Genomic DNA, 27,134 nt, shown 5'->3' with positions numbered 1-27,134 from the left:
CACACACCAGGAAAATCCACTGATTTTTAATGCAAATGACTCAAGAGTCATCAAATATTTTTGTGTTTAAGCTTTTACAGATTTTGAGTTATATAACTAGTTTGTCATGATCACAAAGTCTTACTGAAGTGACTGAAAAAAAATAGAAATAAAGGAAATATATAGGAATTCTATAAGGAATTACAGAAATTAAGTAAATCACAGTTCAATGAAAACCTTTCCATTCCCTCCTTTCCCTTGATCTTCTAAGCCTCTTTTAAATTGCAGCTTCTCTTCCTACTACTTTTGCCAAATGGAATTCTTAACCAGCACTCAATTGTGCAGATCAGATGAGGAAACTCACTTCATACCCAGTGCATTTGTTGGACCAGGACCAGTCTGAAAGGAACAGAAAGGTATACACAACCTGTATGGCTCAGAATGAGACCATCCACACTACGACAACACACACCTGTAAGCACAGTGTCAACAAAGGTAAAGACATGGGTTAACAGGCTCCTGCAGGAAGCCTGGTTTCATTCATTAACAGAGACATACAGGCGAGTTAAAACAAAGCTCTTGTTTTTCCTCTGAAGCTTTTCAAGTCTCAAAATCTTGCATAAAGCCCAGTCTGCTGTCACCTCAATGAAAACAATAGTAGGTACTCAAATAAGTAAGACCTGCATGAGAGTTCACAAGCCCAGCTTGTGCGGAAGGCCACCTGCCAACAGGAAGAAGTGGTGAGGAAGAATTTGGATCCAGCTGCTATCCTCCCTCAGCCAAACAATGCTGCGCGATAAACAGCATTAAGGATTTTTTTTTTTAATCATCAATCACACTGGGAGTATCCATGTCTGTCATTTTTTCTCCCTGGTTGCCAGGAGAAGAGCTTGAGAGACTTCTGAGCACAAGTTCACAGAGAGCTGATCTCCTGTTTCCCATCACAGCTGTATCAAAGGGATTGAGACAGGAAGAATAAGAGGGAAAGAAGAAGAAATGACAAAGTACCTCGCTGTAGGGTTGAGTCGAGCTGCTAAATTCATCACAGGTAACACAAAAAATCTTGTAGCTGTCTTGCAGCCCCATTTCACCTGTCAGCTTCTGACAGAAAGGCAGAGTGGACAGAGAAAGAGGGGATAACAGTGTCTGCAGTCCTTCTTTTCTCAATATGAAGTACTGAACACTAGGAAATTAACTATGACTGCATGCTCAGTGGGTCACTGTGGCAGGTGCAACTTAACCTTAAGACCACGTAGCCTACTGCACCTTCAGATTTAGCCCAGGCAGCACCTGGGTGAAGCACTCCAATAAATCCACTCGCCGCTGATAGTCGGTAACAAAAAGGGTTAAAAAAACAACCAGACTGCAGCTGAAAATTCCACAGCATTTCCCTCCGCAAAGCTGCAAACAGCGTGTCTCCCTGTGATAAAATGAACCGACAAACTGCCCTAAAGATCAGCCAGTTAAACACATTGAAACGCCACTGCCACCGGCGGACACGGATGGCTGGAGAGCTCGGGAGAGTTAGAGCATCACGGTCGCTCGACGCTTCTCCGGCGCGGCCACTTCCTTGGCGTCCGGGAAGCGCACCTTACGGCTACACGTCGGCGCCGGATTCACCGCCTCGCAGCGAGGAACCCCCCCTCTCCTTCCTCCCCGCCTCAGCCCCCGGTGAACACCCAGTATCTGGGTACTACCTGCGTTTATCAGCAGAGCCATCCCGTGTCTTCAGTCATTCAAGGAATTTAACAGCCTGGAAATTCCTGTTGTCCATTATTTGAGGTCACAGATAAAAGCTAAACAGCAGCCGTGACTCCCATCAATCATAAGTCACTCACTGATAGAGCGTATGGTAGGAGACCTACTGATGTAAGCTAGTCACCAGAGAAAATACCCACTGATGACGCATATCCAGGCACAAAAATAGTTACAGGGCCCCCAAAGGGATTATTCAACAGCCTACATTTAGATATTCCTTCAAGAGACCCGCAGTCAATTTGCTGCTATTAGTTGGCTGGGGAACATTGAAGTTTAAGTTTCCTCAGCAGACATAACCACAAATAGCTGGTTTAAATAAGCTACTGCAATTACAAGCTGTTTTGAAAATTTTAACACTGCATTGTAGCGATTAAGTCTAAACAGAACCACTGGCTAAAAAAATACTGTATAGCCTTTGCCCTTACTGTTTACCAATTCCTTCTGCATATTAGCCAGCAATGAAAAGAACAATTTAAAATTGATTCACAAATGCTTAAACTAAGTTCCTTGCACTACCCTAAAGAAATGGATTTTTTTTCTAAAAAAAACCCCAAACCAACATATGTGAAATACTGTGGGATATTTGGTGATGCTTAAATATTATCTGATCACTTTTTGCCTTAACTTTTATCCTTCTTTGCTATTTGCCTCTCTACTACACAAAAAGAAAAATACCTAAATAGTTAATCTTTCTTGCACAAATCAAAACCATGTAAAGGTAAGTTACTGACAACATGCAAAACCACCATGCACCTGCTTTGAGCAGGGGCTAGGAAGAGAATCCCCAGAAATCCCTTCTAGCCTAAATTACTCTGCAATTCTGTGCAACTGGATTTTTTGGCATTAAAAACATAATCCTCTAAATTAACCAATCAACTGGTAATCCTACAATATTCCTGCCCCCTTCAACAGTTTCAAGATCCTTCTCATGCCTTCACAGCAACAAAACTTACTAGGATATAGCTGAGCCTACTAACACCGCTGATCACAAAACACTGACTGTGCAGTTCTGGCAATATTAAAAACTTTATGTTTTGAAATATCTGATTTTAACATCCAAGCCCCTTCTTCAGAAGCAACTTTGGTGCTTAGGAGTCTAAAATTTACTTAATTTTTATTGCATATTTAAAATATAAATATAGGGAAGTATTTTATGGCTCTGATGCCTATTTCATCCACATATTTCTGGAAAGCATTACCTAGCCAAACAAACACTCAAGGATTTATAGTGTTTACTCTGTAAAGCAGGAGAAAGAAATGTCCCAGGGTACAAACTTCTACCTCACTTTCTTCATCTGTGATAACATTATTAAAAATAACAGCAAAAATTATTTTTAGCACAACTGTTTCACAAAGCCCTCATGTTTCTCTCATGCATCCATATGCTGGCAGTCCACATGGCCTAATTTAACAGCCCTAGAAGAAATATTGGTGCCCTCTAGCTGATTAAACTCACCAATTTCCTGCAGACACCTAGCACCACTCTCTTTTCTCTCCTGACATTCCCAGGTCTTTCACTGGTGCCCACGCAATGTAAGCTCTGGAATAAAACAATCCACTTTCTACAGAAGATGCAGGAATCAAAACATTGAAATCCCTTAGTGCTCTCAACTCTAGGAGCTCTTACAACAGCATAAGTGTCATGAAAAATAGGAGAGGTGTAACTGTGTACGATACTACCTTACCAAGAACCAGTGAAGCATCTAAATATGCTTTGTAGCCTGCAAATTCCACGGGAAAATACAACCTGCAATTTCACATGAAACACAGAGTCCCTCACCTGTTTAGAAGTAAGTATTATAATTCCCCCTTCATCAGGAGCCTTTAAAAAAGCTTATAAGCCCTATATTATGTTCTGCCACACATTCTGAAGTTCATGTAACATTAGTCAGTGACGGATCAATTTCTCAACTCGGAGCCCAGGACCGCCCTTCTGCCATCACAGAAGCCTGAGCAAGCGGGGAGAGCTTGACTCTTCTTTCACTCTGACATCTGTTGAAGGGATGGACTCCCCGTTCCACCCACTGTGTTCCCATCCCCTCCCCCTCCCTGGAGACTGTATCAGGTACCACTGACCTCAGGGTCACAGGATACAGGGCCACATCACCTCACCACTGCATGGCTATAGCAGGGACATCCCTGTTACGTCTTCAAAGCTATGAAAGCCTCAAGGCAGGGATGCTAACACATACTTTGGACACCATCAATAGTGTGACAGATGAGGTCAATGAAACAGTGTCCAAACCCCAAACAGGAGATCTCTGGGCCGGAGAAAAATCCCTGCTGAGGAAGAGCTGGCCCAGGAAATGCTGTGCCTGTGGTGGCAGACAGCTGCCAGAACAGCTCTTTGGCACCTTTACCAGCAGGTGCATCTGGTCTAAGGCACACCAGTGGCCACCAGCTGCTCAAAGGATGCAAGAGAAGGGGAGGCTGTATGGAAAGCAGGCTTAAAGCAGCCTTCAAGCTCTGTTCTCTTGCTTCTTGTCCATCTAAAAGAGGTAGAGGTTGGCTGGAGCTGGCTGTCTCCATGCATTTAGTTAAAGCCATAAACATCTATGGACATCTCTAGATAACCCTATCAACCATTAATCACATTAAACATAAAAAGGAAACCAAGATCTGAAGCTAAACATAAATATTGTGAGATAGACTAACTTTTAGGGTTGCATTCATAATGCTCAAAAGGTCTGTTTAAACCTTGATTGGGAAAAAGCATATACCCTCTTATTTCTGTGTTTGAACAGCAATTGTAAAGCAGAAACTGCTCAAACATTTGTCAAGCATCAGGTTGATCCTGCAACATCCTGCTGCCTTTGGAAAGTTAACTTCTCATGTGCCATCTGCCTGTTGAAAGACAGAATGGGTTAATCACAGTGGCCAGGCACTTTGTAAGGGTCCTAGGGTTCCATTTCTCTAGCACATTACTACAACATTACAGCTAATGTTCCTTTTATACACACCTCCAGGAAAAGCATGCCACAAACTTGGTCAATACTCATTAAGGAGTTGCAATCCAAATCTCTACATCAATTAAAGATGAAGGGCTTATTTGAACAAGGAATAGTCAAAACTCTTTTGTTCACATAAAACAGGCATTTTACTCCATTTGGAAAGTGAAATGTTTGGCACAGTTGAGTTTTCTGCTTGCCCTTTTTTTTTTTTTTTTACAACCGGCTGTCATTTCTGTCACTTCTCACACAGGAGACCTAGAACAAGGTTGGTTTGTGCAACTTTTTTTCTGGAAGCCAACAGACTTTTCAAAAGCCTGGTCTCTTGAAACATAAAGGAATCCAGCAAACTCTTGCACAGAATAGGTACAGATGTGGGAATGTGACAGATGGGCAGTGAAGGTGATATCTATGGGGTAAAAGGAAATATGGTGGAAAAATGAGAATCTGGGAGGAGCAGCTTTTTGCTGTTTCCAGTAGTAAAAATGTGTTGCTTTTCAATACAGAGGAAAAATAATGAAAACAGGTAAAGGACAGAACAGGAATCACAGCGGTAACTAAATATACCCATCTGAATAAATATTAAAGAATATAGAGACGTCCTGTTACAACAAAGCTTCATGATAGCTTTAAAAATGCTGTATTTGAAGTAGCAAGCTGATGAATTATCTCTTACTGGCCCAGGAGCATCAATTTGGAATATACATTAATGTCGTGTAAGAATATTGTTTATGAAAAGTAAAGAGAGTATGAGCTTTCCACATAGACAGTAAAAGAACACCTCAAATTAGCAAATTATTATTTAAAATTTCTACAATTTTTGAAAAAAGGGGCAGTATTAGAAAATATTGGTTTACTGAGGATGGAATAGTATGAAGCATTTAGTCACTGTATCATACAACATTAGATAAACCAGAACACTGATGTCAGAAACATATATATAGTCATGCTATTCTCCCTCTGCCAGCACATCAGTCTCTTAGGGCTTTTCTCCCACTGCTAGCATTGGCAAAACAGGCAATATTGATTATAACTGAAAAACAAAATTAAAATATTATAGAAGTACAGGCTCCTGAGACTACATAATGATTTTTCTCTATTTGGAAGTAGGACTCTCATACCTCCCCTTGCATTCAAACACCTCTGAAGAAATCTAAGTTGAGTAACAATGGATGGTGGTGGTGGGACTAGCGCTTATTTTAGATATTTAACATGAAAATCAGCATTTTTATTTTTGGAGATAAGTACGCTTGAAGTTAAATTTCAAATTGCCCCTACCTGTTATATATTCTAAACTGGATACATTTGATAGCATAGTTAACAGTAAATTACAGGGTTTACGTCAAAGCTTTAAAGCAAATAAAGCCATAAAACTAAAGAAAGCTGTTGCCTGAGCACCTGGAGCCCGGTTTTCTTGAAATAAGAAACTACTATTTGATAGCAATAGCCTCTTCTGTGCACTATCCTATTGCAAGATATTAACTAAAAATACTTTAAAGATCTATTCTTTATCAAAATTCCTTCAAAGTATTTCTAGAATATGGTAATGAAAAATAATATTAGTCTCAGTGGTCTGTTAATATCATATGTATGCCACTTGACTTGAAGGGAACAAATAAAGTTGGCGATCAAAACTTGACAGGTTTATTCTATATATTATCCTACAGTGACTGCATTGGCGGATAGGGAAAGAGAAACTGATGTCATCTATCCTGACTTCCATAAGGTCTCTGACACAGCCTCACACAACATCTCGGCCTCTCTACATTGGAGAGATAAGGATTTGATGGATGGACCATTCAGTGGATAAGGAATTGGCTGGATGGCCACACCCAGAGAGTTGCAGTCAACGTCTCAATGTCCAAATGGATCTGTATCAAGTGGTATTCCTCAGGGATGCCTATTAGGACTGATTCTGTTCAATATCTTAATTAATGACATAGTGGAATTGAGTGCAGCCTCGGCAAGTTGCAGGATGGGGAATGAGGTTCTGTTCAGACCCAGTATCTCTGCTGCATCTTCCTCCTCAGGTGGAGGACTCCTCACGGTCCTTTCCCTGCTCCAGTGCAGAGTTCCTCCCATGGGTGACAGCACAGGCTTCCCAGGGGGTCACAGCCTCTTTCAGGCATCCAAATGCTCCAGCATGGGGCCCTTCACAGGCTGCAGGTGGATATCTGATCCACTGTGGACCTCCATGGGTTTACCATGCCTTGCCATAGTCTGCATCATGGGCTGCAGGGGAATCTGCGCCGGTGCCTGGAGCAGCCTCCTGCCCCTCCTTCTTCACTAACTTAGGCATCTGCAGAGTCATTGCTCTCACATATTCTCACTCCTCTCTTCTCTGCTTGCAATTGCTGTTGTGCAGCAACTTTTTTCCTTCTTAAATCTGTTATCCCATAGATGCTATCACTGTTGCTGATGGGCTCAGCCTCAGCCAGTAGTGGAGCCATCTGGCATGGGCTCTACTGGACATGGGGAAAGCTTCTCGCAGTTTTTCAAAGAAGCCACACTTGTAGTCCCCCTGCTACCAAAACCTTGCTACACAAACCCAATACATATTGGTAGATGAAAAAGTGGGTATAACCCAGCAATGTGCACTTGCAGCCCAGAAGGCCAACTGCATCCTGTACTGCATCAAAAGCGGTGACACCAGCAGTCAAGGGATATGATTCTGCCCCTTTACTAGGCTCCTGTGAGACCCCACCTGGATACCATATCCAGTTCTGGTGACAACCACAAGTCAAATGTGGACCTGTTGGAGTAGGTCCAGAGGAAGGCCACAAAAATTATCAGAGGGATGGAGCCCCTCTCCTATGAAGACAGTCTGAGAGACTTGGGATTGTTCAGCATGGAGAAGAAAGAGAAGGCTCTGGGGAGGCCTTATAGCACCTTCCGGTACCTAAAAGGGACCTACAAGTGCACTGGAGAGGGACTTTTTACCAGGGCCTGTAATGACATAACAAGGGTCAACAGTTTGAACTGAAAGAGGGTAGGCTTAGATTGGATAGAAGGAAGACATTCTTTTCTGTGAGGGTGGTGAGGCACTGGGGAACAGGTTTCCCAGAGGAGCTATGGATGCCCCATCCCTGGAAGTGTTCAAGGCAAGGTTGGATTGGGCTCTGAGCAACCTGGTTTAGTGGAAGGTGTCCCTGCCCATGGCAGGGGGGTTGGAATCTAGATGATCTTTAAAGGTCCCTTGCAACCCAAATCATTTTATGACTGTATAACTCCACTGCACAGAATTAGGAGTACCTTGAAGATACTGTAAAGCAAAAATAAAAATAGTGACTGCAAACAGACTATTCTGAAATGACATTTATTTCAGTTTGATGCTTAAATGCAAATCTGCAAAAGCAATCTTTGATCACTCACAGGTACTATGAATAAAAAATTAATTCAGAACATATGCCCATTTCTAATTCCATCTGGAAAGGGAAACAGAGAGAGTGACTTGGGGTCACTAAAAATTGTGGAGCAAAAAAGGGTAGCATAGGAAACTCCACTGTCTTCACTTTTACCTTCTCCATTCCTGATTACTGTGATAATGTAACATCATATTTAAGGGTTAACAAACTCACATGTGCAAGACCTGATCTGCATGTTGAGGATGAAGTTTCATGCTTCAGTAAGGTCAGTCCAGCAGTGACCTGCCACCCAAGAGGAGAAGATGCCACTTTGCTTATTCCTCTCAATGCCAGCCGTGTGCTTCTGCCAGCTCTTGAGTTTGCCTGTGCCCATGGGGAGCCAATCCAAGGTGCTTACCCATCAGAAACCCCTGGCTGCCCAACAGCTCACTGGTTGCCCAGTGGCCCAAACCAGCCCAGCGTGGGCTTAGACAAATAGCTGCAGAGGATAGGTAGCAGGAGCAGCCCCTCTGGGACATGAAATCACAGCCAGGACAGTGGAAAACCCTTCCTCAAATGCTTTGGCAGTGCTAGAGAATTCAGACCAAGGAAAAGAAAAGCTGACTTTCCAAAATGAGAGATGCTTCAGACATTGATGCCAACAGCTTCAGCAAGGACCATCAGAGAGCCAGCAGGGCCTTGCAGGGGGGAGGAGAGGGGAAGGAACCACCCTATGCAAAGGAGAGAGCCCCACCTTGGCTGCAGGCAGCCTGTCAGCTGGCCCCTACCACCAGTGCTTGTCAAAACGGGAGATCACCCTGGAAGGTGTATTTAGCTCTATGTTGATTTGCTTATTAGGCCTGTCAAAAACCAAATATGTCTGATGTTTCAGAAATGCCCATTTGTGATATTTTTTGAAACTTTTGTCCATTTTTTTCTCTTCATGCCAAAATACGTAGTTTAAATCCATGAGCAGTTTCCTCTAAAAGAGGTGGCTTCTTTTCCTCTTGCTAGGTTTTTTCCTATTGCTCAACAATCAAGCAAAGAAAGCAAGGATCAAACTCAAAAAGTATTCTTAAAAATTGAATTTATTGAAAAAAGTACAATTACCAAATCACATTGCTTCATCTTTTATTTTTTTAAACAGCACAGATAAAAATATGAAATCTTGTAGAGACTCTTCAGGGATTTCTCCTCAAATGACAGTTTCTCTTGTTAGTTATACTCTAATTCCTCTCTTCTTGGACTCCCTCAAACCATCAGCTCTACCTCTTATCTCTGGAATATGTTAAACTAAGAAAAAAGCATTATCTTGTCAACTTGGCATAAGAAGAGGGGGATTTCTCTCTTTGTTCTTAAGGGAATGCTTACTGAAATGAAAGTTTTTGGGTAGCTCAAGCTTACACACTCATAAATTTGACTCTTCTCTTACTGACATCTCCTTTTCCTATGAAAAGTTCAAAAGTTCAGTTAGCAACAATCTGATGTCTTAGCTCACTCACAAGCCTCTGGGTTATTTAATCAAGAAATTAGATATCTACAACGCATGGTAATACATTCATTGGACTCATTATTATGAACTGTTGCTAATAAACAAAAATGCCAACATACACTTATTTATGATTTTCATTATTTAAGGTATATATATAAGCAGCCTATCTGTAAGAAGTTAGAGGCAATCTCTAACAGACTTCCTGCTGCTGTGCTGCCAGTCTCTCGGAGCAACTGTGGCCATTCTTAATTAAATAAATAATTTACCCTGGAAGATTTCATTGAGTGCCAGACACAAGCATCAGGGCTGGGTGGAAATAAATCACTGCCAGCAGCAAGCCAGTACTCCTTCCTAGAATCTACAGAAAACAGCTATTTCCCTACAGGAACATTTTGCATAACCATTCTGCGCAGTTTAATTGATCTCTCCCATAGCATGGTAGTAAAACTCCCTCCATTTCTACATATTTAAAGACAGTACTTCATGTTCTTTTGATTTCATTCTTCCCATATTTGGCTGGCTTTTTGCATCAGTTGTACAGCTTCTTGTATAGAATCATAATTTTAAAAATTCATTTATTTAAAGTCTTCCTCAATGCCACCTCATTATGCTGCTGACCCAAATCCATCCTTTAAAGTTGGCATGTTACTGCTCTGAATCTACAATCATCCCCTACTTTGATTTCCACCATATTCCTATCAAACTCAAGTTACTTCCTTCTCTACCAACCTCCTTTTATCAGTACACATAAACTCAGCTTTTAATGTTTAACATTTGCTGCACTACACTGCTATTTAAGCGTTTTCATAACTGATGAAAAAAATGAGGAAAATTCCTACTTTGTACCGTGATGTCAATCTATTTTAAAATCTATTGCAAGATCCCACAATAAATATTATGGTGTGACTTCAATACCTGACAGCAGGGTAAACATCAGCAAATTTTCATGGCCAATCACAGGCATCTCAATTATTCAAATACTCTCTCAGTTAGCAAAAGGGCAGCCTGACTTACTGTATGGTCAATGTCTTTCTACGCGCTAGTGATTTTAGAAAATCTAGACAGGATAAAGAAAGTCCTTGGGTGCTCCTTCATAGAAAATTTCTCCTTACATTTTTGCGTTGAAAATTAAAGATGTGATTGTCCCTGTTCAGAACAGCTCAGGCATTTTGGGGGTCCGTGCTCATCACTACCTGCCCCATGCACAGGAACCAAAAAGTGAGCTCCTGGTCTCCCTGTCAGGTCAGTTTTCCATTGCTATTCTCTAGTCTTTCAAAGAATTTGTTTTATCTTGCGAAGTTTGGAAGTCAGCATATAACACTTCTAATGTAAAAAACATACCGATATTTCAAGAAAAAGCCAACCACCTCGACAGGGCTGCTCCACTGAGGAAACAACAAAGGAAATGCACTCTTCTCTGCATACAGAGAAGAATTTACCCTAAAGCACATAACCTCCCAAGTGCTACCAGTGTTTCACAGCTCCCAAAACTCTGCTTGACCACCTACCCACTTTTTGGCCAACTGGCTGACCCAGAAAAGCAGAAGAGAAACGGCAGCCACTGCAGGGAAGAAGAGGCAAGCACAGCTTGCAAACTGGCACATCACCTCGTGAGAAGGAGTCACTCACTAGGCACAAAGAGGGTCAGCCACAGCTTGCCCTGGAATGAGAGATGCAATAGGGTCAGACCACAGAGGTCACAAGAAGAAAAGACAGGAAAGAAAGAGCTCATCAAGGGAAAGAATTTTCTACTTCTTCTGCAGTTAACTCACCTAAATTTTATCCCTCCTCCTGGTTCCCCAGTTTCCAAAAATAACCTCTACAAAGACAAGAACTGCAGAGGCAGAGGGCCTTAGAAGAGCTCCAGTTGGAAAATACAAAAAGGTGGCAAGGGAATTTATAACAAAAAAAAAAAGACATGTTCTTCTTGGAAAAGAACATCTTTTAGCATGGAGGCATATCAGCAGGGATGTAGGTCTATAGTTGGAACCAGCTTCTGTGGGTTCTCAGGTGCTGGGGTTGGTGTGGGCTGCCAGAGGGGCTGGAAGGTTGTTGAGTCTCTCTCCACGAGGCTGGCAATGCTTGGGCTGGTCTTGGTCCCTCCTGCCCTTATGTGCTGCAGCTCCACAAATGGTTCCTCTTTAGGGAACCACACATTTTGTGTATCTGGTACCAGAAGATGCGTGACATTTTCCCTTAAAAGTAAAGGCACCTTAATGTGGAAAACACCTCTTAATGACTAAGAGAGTCAACAGCAAATATTTGCACCCAAAGAATTCAGTTCTTCCCACATCAAAGCAACCTCTCAGAAAACTGATTATAGACAAACTAAAAAACAACTGGTGTGCCTATCAAAAATAATTATTTTGCTGCTGGAAAAGAATTAAAGACTCACAGGCCCTGAAACTGAGGGTTAAATCTGATTCCTCATTGCTGGACTGGACACTGAGGTGAGAGAAGGGAAAAAGTCTCCTCCTGCCGTGCAGAAATGACTGTCCTGTTCACATGGCATTGTGGGAAGAGTGATTTATCTCTTAACACCTGAGAAGTAAATTCAGGTACAAGTTGAGAGATTTGGGGTTACACAAACATCAGCTCTCATAATTTCTACATCAAGCTGGCTTTGATTTCAGGTGTATTACAGCACCCCAAAGCCACATGCAAATTTTAGCTTCTGCTTTTCAGCACTGATCAAAATAAGCAAGTTCCAACACATCTCTGCATAACTACAGTGAGATACAGGAACGTCCCTACTCACTCCACCAAAAGTGGCAAGACTGTGGTCATTGTCAAAAGGTCTGTTTTCACCAACATTTCCTTCTTGTGCCTCTTCACCACTTGCTTTCTCTATAGTAGGAAAAATTATTAGTCTCCAGATAAGCTCATGTCCCTATGCTTTTACCATGAAATACTACCACATACCACAGAGAATCTCAGACAAAAGTGCCCAGAAAACCATTCCCCTTCTTGTACAACAAATCCACTGTTTTGAATGCACATTTCTCCACCTCTGCATATATTCGTTACCTCCTCACTGCATTTCAGTTATGACATTCTAAAAAGTCTGGAGAAAGTTGGTAGCTGGGTCTGAGGAGGAAATCCAGACTGATGCTCCAAGCTCAGCCCTTGGGTGTTGCACAGCCACCGTGGTGGTGAGCCAGGGTGCGAGCCTCAGCCCAGATGGGCAGCCTCAAGCCTCCTGCCTGCTGGCAGGAAGATACATGATGTGGCTGAGAAGTCCTAGGGGAAAAAGGGCCATGGAAAACACATGTGGTATCACTGCCCACAAAACAACCTGTTTCAGAGAAAGGATGTTTCTCACGTTGCTGGTTCTGGAGAAAAGTTTAAAAATATAACGCAAATACAGCCCAAGTGTTTAGAAAAGAGGAAGCAGAAATGGCAGAAATGATTTGGAGGTTTGGAGACAGGGTTTAAATCTCTTAATTTCTGACCTTTTTCTTCTCTTTCATGCTTAAGTAACCATTTTCAAATGGCACAGGTAGAAATGCCCATGACTTGTTCCACAGCAATCTTCTTCAGCCTCCTATCATGATGAAAGTCACCACAATCTGAGAAAACGTCTCCTGGGAAGTGATGGCACTAAGTGGGCCAAGCCATGCCTCCTTCAGAGAAGCAGCAAAGCCGTTGAGGGAGCAGCACTTTTAGGAGTGAAGTTTAGGAGAGTGGGAAGAAGACAGCTTCACACAGCCTTAGCTGCTTTTCCCAGCGGAGCAGAGATTGAGAAGGAAAAACACCACAGGCCTCTCATCTTCTCTGGTTTGCCACAAAAGAGGGGTGTATTTTTCAGCAGGATCCTGTGAGTCTGACACCGAACTTAGCTCAAGTGACATGAAATGTTAATGTTTAGGAACAAGGTAGGTGGAGAGGAGGAGGAAAGAAGACATTCATTATTTGATGTAGAGTTCATTCAAAAGCTTCTTTTCACAGCCAGAACTAAAATTTCCATTCAGCTCTTTATTTCTGGTAGCCTAGATAGCCTGAACAACTGGAAGAGGGATCTAGAGGGAGTCCTTATCTCTGCCTGCATGGCAATAGCCCTTCCTCAGATACCTTCAGAGAGAAGTGGTCGTATTTTTATAACTGTCAGTCTTCAAATGTAGAATGGGCAGTTGTCCTTGAGGATATTCATACTGGCTTTAGACTTCCAGCCATGGTGCACAGAAGAGATCTGCCTCCAACACCCATTCCACCCAATTCTGGTGCCTGCAGAAGCCTCCCAGTGTGGCCCTAGTGCTCCTCATCAGCCTCCAAAACCTCCACATCAAAGAAGGTCTTGATGCTATAAACTTAGCAGCTACTATTTAAAATTGGCTGGACCAGGGTATGAAATTCATCCATATATTTTATGTATTTTTTCTTCTTCATGTCAATCTGAATTCTCCTCCCCTTATGTCTTCTTCTACTTCATGTATTTTAATCTTCTTGCTCTATTTTTTTTTGGTTTGGCTTGGTTTTGTCTACATTACATCTGAAAAACAACTTTTCCCTCATAGGCACCAAACCAACATCTCTTTTCTGTGTTGTGCTCTTCCCAGCCCCTGTTGTTTCTCTGATCGCCCTTCTGCCTTTGCTCTTTTCCTCACTCTTCCCAACCTTGATTTCTCTCCTCCTTTTCTTCTTTCTTTGATGTTCCTCTTGGTGCTTTCTCTTCATCCTTCCTGCCAAGCTGAATGAGGTGCTCCCCTGGGAAGGTGCTTACAAATAGCAGCTGGCCTGTTAGGAAGGTTATATCAGGTTGGGACACCTACATGGAAATCTTTCACCTCCCTTACTATGTTGTTGGCTGGAGTGATTCCTTCTCTTCATTCAGGGTTGCATGCACAGTTCCTTTGTCAAAAGTCAGGAAAATGAAGGTACCACATAGTTTGGGTAGCATATGCTAGTATTAAATGAGCTACATCTGCTTTCTTGTTTTGGGGAGCTGTGCAGAAATCAGAAGCCACAACAAAAAAAAAAGATTGCGAGAGTGTCAAGTGCAGCATTAACAAGAGACCTAAGCTTACCAGTGCTGCTCTCCCTAAGAAAAAGATGCTTTAAAAATGACACTTTCTTACTTTGCAGCTCTGTTGCCTTGAGGGTGAAATCCCCCCCCCCCTTTGTGGGATGCCAAGACAGCGTCATTTCATCATTTCAATGCTATTTATTCCCTTAGAAAAGATTTACCCACATTGCACTGGTCTCCTTAAAAGGGATAAATTTCCTCCAAGTAGAATCTCAAAAACAGGGTTCCCACTGCAGCGGAACCAAGCCTTTTTTTAAGAAAAAATATATTCCTGTTGCAATTTAAAACAAACAAACAAACAACCTCTCCCACCCAAAAGCAAACAAGCAAAAAAAAACACACCCAAAAAAACAAAGAAAGGAAGTAAAGAATACAGATTAAGAGAGACATGAATTTTATTCCTCCTCTCCTCTTGCACAGCAACCTCCAACTGCACAGCTATATTCTTCCCCTAGTTAAGACAGAGAAACCTTGCTGAAATCTGTAGACTAGATCCACTGATCTTTTCTGGCTGCTTTGACTATTCTAGTAATGCAAAGCAGCTGTAAATCCAGTTCAACTTGCCATTTCTGTCAGCTTTACCATGCCAGATTAGCGCTGCTAATACCAACATCTGGAGGTTCCCCTGCTGTCCAGTCTGACTTTTAACCTTCCATATCTGCAATTCATCCCCCCATCAGTACAGCTGGCGGGATCAGCCTGAGGTAGTTCTTCACCCTGAGAAAAATACATTTGTCACAATCCCCCATCCTACATTCCCGCAGTCAACTGAGCAGATCAAACAAAATTCATATAATGACCAGCTCTCAGTTACTCCCTGGCCGATTTCCCAGTTGTTCTGGAGGGTGACTCCTGACCTTGACTGGGAGCAGGTGCCTTTCTAGTGCAGGTCTGTGAATCCAAGTTGGCTGGCAAAACAAAATACACTGTTTCCTTGTACTTTTATATTTCTTTAGATGTCAGGAAACAGAGCTAAAAGTCTTGTTTCCTGCTCCTCAGCCAGAGGAGGTGAGGAAACTGGATGTAGATGTAGAGAAAGGCAGAAAGATCAAAAAGATCAAGGAAAATAATAATAATAATAAAAAAATACCAAAGAACCAAAAAGAAACCAACCAACCACTGCATCACTTTGCTCTGTAAAGCAGTACATCTTGGAAACAATATGCCCCCCCCCCATTCCAAGTCTTTCTCTCTGGGGACATACAGCTGTCTCAGGAATTAATAGCATTTTCTTGCAACATTCAAGTGCTGCTGCACTTACAGTCATAAAAAAACCTCAACAAAACAGCCTCTTCATTTGCTTTTTGCCTGAGAAAACCTTATGTAAAAAAGAATCAGAGAGCACTGGGGGGGGGAAGAGAGGCAAGTGTATTCATGTCAGTTTGATTTTCTAAGAACAAAGGCTTTATTTATATATAAATAAATAAACGGGAAATATTTTGGCATGTTTTATTTTCCCCCAGTTCGCTCCCAACCCCTCACTCTGAATGCATTAATACATACACCTTCAGCACAGTCAGGCTCTTCGTGTTGCCATGGAACTGAAACCTTTGCAGTATGGATGGTGATGTACGCCAGGAAGCATACTGTTCTTACACTTCTATAACAGAAGCAAAATCACTGCATAGCATTAACTCCCTTAGTATTTAAGGCATTCAGTGTCTTTCTTGCCTGCTCGTCTTCACACAGAGTTTGCGTTTTCTATCTTACCACAGGCAAAGGAAACACATTTGACACAGCTGTTCTTGTTTTCATGAAGTCAATAGCTCACATGCTGAGCACATTATAGAAGGTCCACAAGACTATGGTCTTCCTCTTTTTAATAAGAGGCTGTTTGCAGGCATGCAGCAGCTGAGACGAGGGCTGCAGAAAGCATATGGATATGAAATATATGTGGATACAGAAAAGTATTATATTTCAAGATAGCACTTAAGCAGATTTTTTGAAACCTCGTTAACATATTTATTGCTAAAGCTCTTGACACTCCTTCTGAATATTCTTTTCTACTCATTTGACTGGACAAATTACAGTCTAAAGCTCCTGCAGCAGGCACGAAATCTTTCAACACCTTTTTTTCATAGCCTAGGCTGGTGGGCTATCAGTGCTGAGCACAGCTTTGGGCACTTCAGTTAGAGAAAAAAATAGTCAGTACAATTCTGTGTCATCCTACAGATCCAGCCTGCAGTGATTATCTTCAGCAGATCTGAGCCTTTTGCCAAAGCTTCTGAAAATGCCTGTACACGAATTGCAAATACATAGATTTTTATGTTCAAAACAAAAACTGGGTACACAAAATCCAAGTTCATTATAAAAAGATTACCATAGCAAATAAATAAATAAATAAATTAACAAATAGCCATCCATGTACATAAACACTGGATCTGTACCTGCAGAAACAGCTGGAAGCTAGTCCATGGTCTGAAGCCAACTTTTGTCCCAAGTTAAATATTTGCATAGTATTAAGCTTAAAATTAAAGCATTTGCTGAAGAAACTTGCTGACTTGTATATATGAAAAAACAAGAGGGAATTTACTGTCCCTGCACACTGGGGCAGATTCTTGGGATGCCTTCTCCTTCCCATGAATTCCTGGACAGCAGAGAGACAGACAGACTACCAACCAGGGAATTCCCCTTTTGGTTTCTGGAGGATTTTGTGTGCAGGCTGGACAGAGAGGCAATAACCCAGGTAGTGATTTTATGAAGGCAGCATTTGTTGCTTTAGTGCCTGCCCCTCGACCACCTGGTAACACTCCTTCCTTTTAGCGTTGTCCCCCAGCACAGAAAAGACCCATTCACCCAGTGCCTCCGTCCTGTGCCACTCCTGGCCCCCAGTTCCTGGTGGCTGGGCCAGCATGCGGGCCACTGGCAAGCTCCAGCCACTCACTGCCCTGGGGATGTAGGCCAGGGGCTGCTCATAGAGGGGCTTTCTGAGACGGGGTTGGCCTCTGGCACCCCCATACTTGCCAGCACAAGACACAAAAGCACTGCTGTCTCTCTGTCTGTCTGTCTGGGACAGAGCAAAGTGGCTGGTCCCCTGTTCCCAGGAATTGACGGGTGCACACGAGACTGTGTGAGTGCCTGTGCTTTCAGATTCCCTCTCCTGCCCTCCGCTGAGGGAAGAGCTGTGCTGGCAACATAAGTTCCCTCTTCTCCTTTCATTGTCAGCAAGCGTCTGACAGTCACACGTCCCCATTGCTGCGTCCAGTACCTCAGGTTTATGAAAGGCTCTCACCATCAGTTTTCTAGTTACAGGAAAATGTATATTGTGCTGTGATGAAAGGCCAGTGCAATGTCAAGGGCATTAAAAGGACTCCAGGGACTGATTAGAGTCAAAAAGGAAAGGATTTATGATGGTTAATAAAGTTAAATCTGCCAGGGTCCTGCTTATTCTTTCCAACTGCAGGTAACTAGATCTTATAGAAAAAATTATTAAAGTTTTGCAAGTTTTTACCGTCTCCTTTGAAAGAATACCTTTGTTTTGCTGTGAAGCACCTGGCCAGGTGAGAGAGGAAGAGGAGACACATCACCTGCCCTGTGCCTTGGGTGAACAGCAAAGACCTTGGTACCAACCAAGAATGTCACCTGAACAGTCCCCAGTGGGTCCCTACCACACCTGCAACACCAGCCTCCAGTCGGCAACTGGGACAGGGCTAGGACATTCACACACCATGGAGCACCAGACTGTGCCTCAGCAAGGGACATCGGCAGAGAGGGAAGAAAAGCTTCTCCCTCTGTCAGCACTGCACGTCAACATGGGAAAACGACAGAGCAAAGCTGCCTCTCATTCCCAGTCTGGTGTCACATATGCACCTTCTGCTGAAGAATGAAATCTAATTGGATACCATAGGACTGCTCTGAAACTTGATTTAAATGCCTTATAATCTAATGTGCCCAGAAGTTAACATAATTTTACAGAACACTGGAACAGGTTGCCGAGAGCAGCTGTGGATGTCCCATCACTGGAAACGTTCAAGGCCAGGTTGGATGGTGCTCTGAGCAACCTGGTTGAGTGGAAAGTGTCCCTGCCCATGGCAGGGAGGTTGGAACTAGATAGTCTCTAAAGGTCCCTTCTAACCCAAGCCATTCTATGATTCTAAGACATTAATAATGTTCCACATTGAAATAATACACTGAGAGAAGGCAAAGCAAGGCGGAGGGCCAAATCTTCAAAAGCCTATTGGGAATTTTGTATCCATATCTAAATTACATGCACTTTATTGGATCTCAAGTTTTCATTTCTCTACCGCTTAATAATCACAAATAGGTTATACATACCCTTTCCATTTTGTCATTCTTTCACTATATTACATCAAATTTAATTTCCTCTGGAAGTGTGTAATCTTTTCAGCTGTCACTGTCTCAGAAGCTTTTCTGTAATAAGCAGAGCCCTGTCCTCTGGCAGGTCGATCTTTTATGAGCTGTGCTCCTGCAGATTAGTTTCCTGAAATGTTTGCAATGCTATATGAGAAATGGCAAAAGAGGAAAACCAAAATAACACCCAAAAAGAAACACAAACATGAAAACCTTCACTTCCTTCTGACTGCTGTGTTCACTGGTCAAAGGAAATTTCATTTTGATTTGGGTAGATGGCAAATCCTTGAAGGTTATTACCGTGTATCAGAAACTTCACAAGGTGCGAGACACAGCATCCCTTGCCCTACAGCTTATTAAGAGCACAGCTGCGAGATAGCTGCTTGTTCTTTGTGCCTAGGGAACATGGAGATCTGCAAGCGGTCACCACTCTGACAGCCACCTCTCCCCACCACCTGCCCTCAGCTCTCTGAGAGGTCCCCTCCACAGGCAAAAAGCCGCATTCCACCAGAAAAATGAAAATGTCAACCAAGATGTATTCATGTTTTTCATACCTGTGATGGCAGAAAAGCAGACCAGCTAGTCCGCTGGGTCCCTTCCAGACCTCTGCCCCTGCAGGACAGGAAACTCAACCTCTTCAAACCAGTTTTCCTTTACCAATGCTCACACACACCCCAAAACAACTTCTTTACAAAAACACATACCAAAAAATAATTCTGAATCTTTAAAAATTAATCAACTCAGAAGAAATATGAGCAAGAGAGATTCTTAATCCCTCCTGAAAAGGTGCTTAGATATGGATGACAGAGGAGACATCTGAACAAATATAAAAGGTCTGCAAAGGGTCACGTTAATGATATTTGGCCAGCACAGACTACTGAGGGTGGATACAAAGGCATGCTAGAACCCCTGTTAGCATAAGCACATGCAAAGCTCTCTCACTTCAATGTCGCCTCTGGGAGCTTCTCTTCAAACTGTCCAGCCAGATTTGGAAACCTTTACCATCCAGCACACAGGTTACCCAAGTTGTGAACTGCTCTCCCAAAGCACACTACATTGATCAGTGAAGCATGATCTTTCTTCTCCTGCTCCCTGTAAGACTTTTATCTTGTTTTCCCTCTCTCACATCACTGCTGTCGGAGCAGATCATCCATATTTCTGACAAACATTGTCTTCAAAATTGCATCTAAAAATACAATGTGTTAAACCCAGATATATACTTTTGGAGCAAACAGTCGTGTCCCCTCATCACTTTTTAACTTTGGAAGCTAGACAAGTATTTCAATAATTGAGCCCTCTTCTGGTTATTTTGTCTATCCGTTTCCTTGTAATTCTGTTTTACGCTTGTATCTTTAATACTTAATCTCTAAGAAATGGCTAATCAGTAAAAAGAAATCCATGCAGAGAACATTACTTTAACGGTAGTCTCAGGTGTTACGTGGAGTGCAATCCAACTCCCATCAGCATGGAAAAACTTTTTTCCACCAGCTTCAGTGGAAGTTGCACTGGGGCCATAAATCAGATGAAGATGCTCCATGCTAATGGCTATGTGGTGTGCTATGAACTGCTTTACAACATAAAACAATGATGTACTCACTCTCATAATAACATTTTCCCATGGTTTTAAAGGACCTGAGTGTGTGTCAACAATTTCAAGCCAGAACAGTAAAAAAGAAAAACATGCCAGCTATCAGTGACTTTAGATTTTTGGCCTTGTAGGCCATAAACCGAACAGCCTCACTTAACCAGATGTGGATCTCAGTCTCTATTTCCCTACACAGGGTGAGGAAAAAAGGCTCAATATATGGATTTAATTCCTATTGAAATCTTGGTCAAATATGGTGGGTGATGTAAAGATAAACATCAAGGGAATAATTGCCATCATCTGGCTGAGTTTGGTAAAATTGAGTTAATTTACACTTCTTTAGGGATTCACTGGTGTGTGAAATTAATCTAATTTAGACTGACCATAAACTGAAAATGGAATGAAGGAGGAAAGCAATTAAAGACCCCTCCTAAACGCAAAAATAGTACTGCTGTAAGCGCAGCAAAACAGTTAAAGTACAGATCCATTCATGCTATTGCTACCACCCCCTTCTGCTTGAGGGAGAGAATAAGCTTCTCTATATCTACATATCATCACTGTACCAGTATAACTTCATCCAAAGGAAACATCGGTAGAATGTTTCTACCAATATCTGTAAACAAATACATGTTGAAACAGTTCACTCTTCTGCGTACAGACCAGGCCTAACAGATAAACATCTGCTGGAACAGCTTAGTGTAACTGATTGTACATGTGGCTTAACATTTACTTCAGTGACTTTTAGCACCTACACGTTATTGTTTCTGTGTTGTTCCAAGAAGCAATGGTTAATGTAAGATGCAGACGTTCACATACCGTATACTTATGAACAACTGGTTCCCAGAGATGTGGCAGTGATAACATTGTCATCGTACAATTCAGAGTAGCTCACTGTAGATCACATGTCAGAAGAGGGTCCCACCTGAAAAGATAACAAATCCAGATAGTAAGTTTATCATATTCAGGGGTTTACATCAAGCTCTGCAAATACATTTGGGCATTTTCAGATATTCCTCCTGTGTGTTAACAGGGTCTGTGCTCTTTCCAGGCTCACAGAAGACATTTTGCCATTCACATTGGCAAGCAAAAGTGCCCTGCTGTAACCAAACTACTTTGGCCCACTGCTCCAGACCAGATTTCAGGCGTGCTATCAAAGCAGTGAAAACTAGTTTTCAATGATAAAGCAGAAGCTGTTACTGTCTGGTTGACAGATACAGAATTTCAGATTTCCCATTTGTCAAGTCCTTGGAAAGCATGTAATTCTTTCACCAGTGCATTGCCAGTTTGGCTTTACCTTTCCTTTTTCTTTTTTTCCTTTTTTTTTCCCCCCCTTAACATTGAAAATCACTGGTTTGGAAGAAGGAGCAACACTGGAGCTCTCTTGTGAACTATTCCCTTGAAATCAAAGGGTCTTTAAGAAAGCAGTGACTACAATTACCTTAATTATAATCATTTGATCATTTCAAATCACTTTCTGGGTGAGTTTGTTTTAAAATATTTTGGTAGGTAACCAATATAGATATGGAAAATGAGTTTGTACTAGCGGCATTGTCTCCAATGACAAGACACACTGCAGCAAACGAACGAACCTTCCAGTTTAAGAGCTGAAAAAGTTTCTTCTTAGTAAAACTATAGGCAAAATCACAACTGATTGAAATAAATGTAGGTTCAGGCAACCTAAAACTCTACAGCATTACATAGAGAAAACTTGTTTGGACTGTGTATCCCCATAAATAAGTGTTTGAAATAAGAATTAAGAAACTCTTACTTGTTAATTGTATTGACTCATGCTGCGAAGCATGAGGATGTAGATGAAGTTATAAAACACAGCTATTGATACAAAAGTCAGATTAATTGGGTTCTCTTGATTTTGAAAATGTGAGTAATACGACTTACAGAATACTCAGAAATATACCGACACATGCAGGTACAGAGACACCCACAGAGATAAGAAGTCATGTAAGAGATAAAGCTGGGGCCTTATCTTTTTCAGTCAAGCCTCCCCAAATAGAAGCTGATCTTCCTGCTGCTCTACAAGCTGCACCTCATCCTACGATGGGGTTTTCAAGAGGAAAGTCTAGTAAATAACAAATTATGGTTTCAGATTTTAGCCACAGTTTAAATTTTTTTTAGATTACTGTACTGCTTCTTTGACTCTTTGTACCTCCAAAGAGGCTTGGCTCTTGCCTTTATTATGCTTCACTGACCAGCCACAACACCCTGCCATTCACTAGCACCATGTACATCTTCGTTTGCTGCCACCTAAGCAAGTCAGTGTCTCCTATACTTTGTATTTCATCTTCAATAACAAAACCATGTAAGACTAAGTGACAAAGAACATACTCTATGGTTCAAAACAACAACAAAAAATTATCAGTGAAGGGTGCACTGCCCATAGGTATGATGGTAAAATGTAATATCTAATGTTTGCCTGCTCTGAAACAGTATAAATACAAGTAGACAAACACAATCAGAATAGAGTAGCACACATATGTTTCCGGATACCCATACTTAAATGCCAGACACTGAGGTGAGTTGCTGAGCAAAAGCATGGGACCTAGCAGTAGTGAGGAAAACAGTGGAGCAGTGACTGCTAGCAGTGCCCAGAGGCAGCTCTGGTTGGCACAAGGCACAGGGCTCTGCCATACTCCATTGCCAGGATTTCATCTGCACTCCCCTTCATTGGGAAGAGCCCGGTCCCTCCCTGTCGGAATAGGCTGGCTGAGGATGAGGCACTGTCTCATTCATTCACTCGCCTTCATCCTGTAACCGCAGCAGGAGCTCCTTCTCTTTCACTGACAGCCACCTCTGACTGCTCAAGTAACAGATGGTCACCGGGAAACTCATGGAGGTCTGACGTATGTGAATCCAGTGTTGGTTGACATAGGGAAGATGGAGCAAAGGAAGGATGGCAGCGCTGCACCACAGGATGGGCTGGGGACCGTGTCAGATAGATCTGTTCTATTGAACTGCGTAAATTCTGTTTCCTAACAACTCTGTTTTACCTACAAAAGCAATTTGTTTTCAACCCATTGAAGGCTTAGAAAGAAACTTCCTTCCCAGGGAAATAATTTGTAGCATCCTCTCCACAGAAGGATAAATGTGGCCAACTGTCTTCAACAGAAAAATCCAGTAAAACGGGCAACACATTCTTTTTCTCTTGTAGATTTATTTGGAATTATTTAATTAATCTACTGCTAATGACTGCACCTAATCATTTACCTTGCAAACTACCAGAACTTTTCAGTGAATAATTTATTTAAACATTTTTCCTTCCTTTTTTCTTGCTGCCTGTTAACAGTACTGTTGGAAAACAAATACTGTCATGAATACTTTTATTTTAAAGTCCTAAATCACCCCATGAACTGAAAAGAATGACCACCAAGGAGCCACATAATGAACAGAAATATACAGCAACACATGGAACCAAGTGAAACACAGTCTTTCATCTCTAGTGAATCAGTTCAAACCTAATTCATGTTGGTAGCTGTCACCAGCTACCATTGGCTTCTTGCTGTTCAGTGTCCTGTAGGAAATTAGTTTGTAATTCTCTATCTGATTCCATTTTGCTCAGATTGCTTCACTGAGTGTTTATCCTCTTCCTTGGCCAGGTCAAAGCCATGGTCTAGATTTTCAAGGTCACAAGTCATGTCCCATTTCAGAGCTTTACTGCCCCTCTGCTCACAGTTGAGATGGCGAGACCTCAGAGACCATATAGAAGAAAGCCAAAACTGCTCAAAACAAACCACTTCTGATGGAGCAGGAGGCACTAAAGAGCAACTGATAAGAGCTGATGTAATTACTCACGACCCTGACAAATTTCAAGATCTTTCTGGCAGAGACTTCCTAGTGCCTTATCTTTGGTGAGAAACAAACACTAAAGTCCCAAAAATACACTTAAAAATCACAAGTCCTAGGAGCACCTGTTTAAGGCAAAGGGAAAGTCATTCTAAGTGAAACAGAAGCATGGAAGCTGTTGTGAAATCTGAAAATGAAAATTATATTTAAGGATGTGGTTCTGGAAATTATGGAAATAGTGTTAACGGGAATACATTGGGGACCCAGCACTTAAAATCCTAGTGGGAGAAAGACTGGGAACTAAACATACAAATCAATATAGTCTCTACAGAAAGAGAGAATGGTAAGAAAATACACACAGTTCCTGTCCAAACCATTCATTTTCTATAGCTAGACAGTGGTAATCTCCAGCGCTATCAATTAAGACCTTCATTTTCAAAAGCAATGTTTTAAGGAAATACAGTATTAGGCATAGTAAGAAAAATTAATGGAAGCTGAAATGAAATTTTTGGTCCCAATAATTCCACATATGTGTGCCATCACTTCTTAAAATTGAGTCTACAGGTCTTAAGACAATCCTAAAACTGCATTTATACATACTAAACTACAGATAAGTTAACCCTAACTCTCTCACCCTAAAGAACTCCTTTCTTACAAAAAAGTACAGCACTGAAGAAGCAAATATGCAATCTTTTGTATTCATATCAATGCACACAGCATAGTCACACCAACAGAGCTACAGAGGCCTAACAAACACAGGTATTTAGAAAGTACCTATAAAAGCACTGCTGTGCTCTAGGACTTCTTGGAGTTTTAGCCATTCTTTCTCCACCTTCAATATATACTATTTGCTTATTTGAAAAATGAACAAGGATTTATGAAATGGACAAGTAGCTAAACCAAATGCTTGGATTGATTATATACAAGCATTGAGTCGTTTACTAAAATCAGGTAAGGAGGTATTAAGCCTCAAAAACTCCCCAGATACATACAATAGAATATATTTGATTATGAATTTTATGAAAAACTCTAGCTTCTCATTTCAGAAAAATATACCTGTTAATAGCCATCAATAAATTTAAGCCCCAAGTATTACTTTCCTGGCACCTGTTTTTCTATTTTACAACTTCAGCATTATTTCAGTAAAGGTGAGACAGCTGGTATTTAGTTCTCTCTGGCATCAGAAGCTACATTACAGACACAATGCACTTGCATATTTTACTATGCAATACAAAAAATGGATGGAGGAATTAACTGCCTGTAAAATATATCAGACTGACACCCGTGCAGACTGAAGCCCTTCTCTCTGTGCAGAACAAGCATGGTGCACAATGCTGATGCAAGTTTCTTCTCAAACCATGTCTCCCCATACACTCCAGATATACTCTGGAAGGAATATAAGCAACAGTTTCTCAGTAACTGGGAATTACATTGCTGATAACAACAGTTCCGCATTTGTAAGGTCCAAACACAAATAAGTCACATCAACAAGTGGGAGGGCACGCAGGAAGAGAATGTGAGAAGAAAAATGCAGCTGCAAACAGGGGGTAAACTGCAGCAGGAGGTTCCACGGTGATGCACAATAATCTGCCATCCACTAGCATTGGGGAATTTAGAAACAGGAAATTGAAGGCACTGCCTGGCACAAAGTTGCACAAAGGGAGTGAGGGACATGCCAGAGCTGCAAAGAAAATGAAACATGAAAATCTCCAGATGAACTGTTTTTATTTTTACTTTCTTTGACCACCTGAACAGAGAGCATTTAAAATTAAAAAATGCTGTTAGATTGTCCCTGGTATGATAGATTCTACCAACACTACTTAATTAATCAAGTATATTGTTCTTTTTCACTCTATAACTTGCTTTGACCTTACTCTTTTTTTGACTAATCTCTTTTTTTTTTTTAATTTTGCCCCTTATTTTCATGACTGTTTGTTATCACAAAATATATTGAGAGTGACAGGCAGTAAACATTACTGGAGGCTGTTGCACTTGGACTGTGACTTGGACTGTGATGTGGATGATCATCCAGAGGCGGGTATATGAGCTCAGAGTTAGAAGGTCACTTCAATACCCATTCCCTCCAAAGATCAATGCTTTTGAAAAACAATCTCTGAAATCAAGATCTAACACCAGGAGAATTTCACAGTAATTTCCATTTCTATTCCAGCGGCAGTAATGAAACAAATCATTAAACAGAGAATGTTGTCAAATGGGACAGTAGATGCTGGGGACATAAAAGCACAGGAAAAAACACCCCATTCCCTAGCATCCCAAGTACAGGTGAGAGACACACAGAAAAAGACAGACAGCGAGTCAGCCCAGAAAAGCACAAAGAGATTTGACCACTAATCAGAGACAGAAACCCATCTGAGAGTCACAACTGTCTCTGCAGGCTCTGAAAGACAGAATTAAATTGGCTTAGTACTATATTCAAAAATGAATTTAATTAGCAGACATTAAGCAGGATAAGTTTGCGGTACCATGTTGCTCTGACAAGCTGTCTCCAGAAGGGTAAGTGGAAGGTAAAATCTTATTTTTCAGGGTGAGATTAAGGCCGTGCGCGGAGACAGAAGGTAATGACATCTGCTGAGGGCAGCTGAAACTTGGAGCTGGACATTTCATCTCACACTATAAAAGGATGGTATGTGATAGACGAGCCAGAAGTGCAAGTTTCAGATTCTGCACATTTATTCATATGGCTGTGCAGCCTCATCTCCTTCTGCTGTTAGCACTTATGTGAAGAAGAGAGCCTCAGAGTACAATGTCTGCCAGGACCTCTTTCTCCATTTTCTCTCAGTCAGAGCTGTCCCCTGAAAAGACTACAATACCTTAGGTGCAATTTATTTACTTTTGTTTATAAGAGAGCATGTTGGTCCTTGGTTGGAAAAACGAG

At 41.6% G+C, this 27,134-nt stretch overlaps 1 protein-coding gene across 8 annotated transcripts in view; it reads right to left on the bottom strand.

Annotated features, from left to right (window-relative positions):
- HIVEP2 (human immunodeficiency virus type I enhancer binding protein 2) overlaps positions 1–27,134 on the bottom strand; it is a 138,976-nt gene that overhangs the window by 83,105 nt on the left and 28,737 nt on the right. For 4 of the 8 annotated variants that reach the window (XM_027689571.1, XM_027689523.1, XM_027689599.1 and 1 more), the window contains exon 1: positions 21,257–23,027. The gene's annotated coding sequence lies outside the window, so the exon portion shown is untranslated. Of the gene's footprint in view, positions 1–1,676; positions 1,850–21,256; positions 23,028–27,134 lie in introns of those variants that run through there. The other 4 variants (XM_027689544.1, XM_027689533.1, XM_027689554.1 and 1 more) reach the window with 2 other exon arrangements.

The sequence above is a fragment of the Neopelma chrysocephalum genome, unplaced genomic scaffold (assembly GCF_003984885.1).
Source record: "Neopelma chrysocephalum unplaced genomic scaffold, ASM398488v2 Primary Assembly neopelma1_23, whole genome shotgun sequence".
Taxonomy (NCBI): Eukaryota; Metazoa; Chordata; class Aves; order Passeriformes; family Pipridae; genus Neopelma; species Neopelma chrysocephalum.
The sequence above is the reverse complement of the archived record's forward strand: the minus strand, read 5'-3'. Positions and strand labels throughout refer to the sequence as shown.